Raw genomic sequence first — 1,917 nt, forward strand, 5'->3', positions numbered from 1 at the left:
TTGGAACATTGCGGGGATTTGATCTAAAGTTGGAGATGAGGACTGGGGCTTATTTGTAGATACATTTCGTATCTTCATCTTTCGAAAGACCTGGGCAATTGCCCAAGCCAATAGGCAGGGCTTTATAACCCACAGCATCGAGGCTACACCATCGGCACCAGACAGACCTTCGGGGGGGGGGGGGGGCGGCTTATTATATGGTCGAAAGTATCTCTTGAGTGTTTTATTTAGATAATTAATATTGATTCCCCAGATCTTTTAGCTCTCAGTATGGTATTTAAGTCTGGGATTCCAAACCTATTGATTAACATTTAGAAGAGATCCAGGTCTTTCCAGTTTTTAAGACGTCTGAATGCTTTCTTAGCAGATTTCAATTGCAGCCATATTGTCATAATTGTGGGTGACTTTAACACATGCTTTCAACCCTATGTACCACTTTTGGAAATTATTAAAGGAGAAGATGAATCCTGGGGGATCCCCTCTTTCTCTGCCTGTAGGAAATCACCCAGAATGAGTTCTGCTGCATTTTAGATTGTTGACATATTGGTAAGCCTATGTTTGAGCAGGGTAATTGCACAAGTCATATTTATTTCATCCTCTCAGATGTGCGTTTACGGCATGAAATGGCTGATATGGTGGTCATAGACTGCCAAGATAGTGATCAGTTCGCTATTGTATTGGAATGGGAAAGGGCAAGGATAAGGGATATGCAGTGCCTAGATGCAGCCTTAATATCCAACCCTATTGTGTTGACCAATAATAAACACAATGTTAGATAGGAGGTTCTTTCCAATTAAAAAAAGGTCATACACAAGAGCTATAGAATTGTATCTGATCCATGGCAAACCTTTGGGCTTCACACCTGACCCCTTCTCAGATTGCGATCCAGCAAGTGTCTTCTCCAAGTTCTGGAGCATGTTTGTATAATATTGCAAAAATGGTGGGGGCCCTCGGAAAATGGGAGTGAACAATGGTTTAAGGATTCTTGCAAAAGTGCAAGGAAGGATTTGGTAACTGCTTAGAGAGTAAACATAGAACAGACATTCTTGAAGAAAGATTGAAATATGATAGGGCTATCAAGATTGGTAAGGCCCAGTGGGAGGCTAGCATTTGGAAAGATCCGCTGAATGCGTCTAAACATAGGGACAATAAGTGTTTCTGGCAACTGGTTACACAGAATGGATGCAGAGATCCAGCCCACTTTACACCGCAGGACTGGGCCAAACATCTCTCAGCACTCCAGGCAGGTACAAAATCGGTACAAAGGCAAAAAAGATACTGTGCCATCCATCACCATTGAATCCTCTGAAGAAGAGGCAAAGCCATTCACACCAGAGGAAACTAATGCTGCAATTCAGGCCCAAAAACCTGAGAAAGCACCTGCTTTACACAGAATCCCTCCTGTGCTACAGATTTGGGGTCCCTACATAAATTCTTTGTCAAATGCCTTAATGGCAGGAGCCTTTATCCCAAGCTCCTGGAAAGGGGCAGAAATAATGCCCATTGTCACAGGAAATTGCAGACCAATAGGTCTAATTGACAACATACAAAAAGTCTACAGTATGCAAATGTTAACTAGGCCATGGGATTGGATCTCCTCAGATCCAGTGCTATCACATTTACAGGCAAGATTTAGACCCAAAATTAATACAATTGACCAGATTGTGCGGTTTCTGTCCATCAAATGGAAGACTGTAGATATTGACCATGGGTCGCTATTTGTTGCTTTTATGGATTAGGGGCCCTATTGGTTTATTGCCTCTAATATGGGCTTTTTATACAGAGGACTATGCGAGGGTCGGGTGGGGTACAGCAGGGAATTGAAGGAGGATATCCCCATTAGGAGAGGTGTTAGACACGGGTGCGGCCTGGCCCCTATGATCTTCCTTTTATAAATGAATGGATGCTTCTCTTATC

This window comes from Triturus cristatus, chromosome 1_1 (assembly GCF_964204655.1).
Source record: "Triturus cristatus chromosome 1_1, aTriCri1.1, whole genome shotgun sequence".
NCBI classification, from domain to species: domain Eukaryota; kingdom Metazoa; phylum Chordata; class Amphibia; order Caudata; family Salamandridae; genus Triturus; species Triturus cristatus.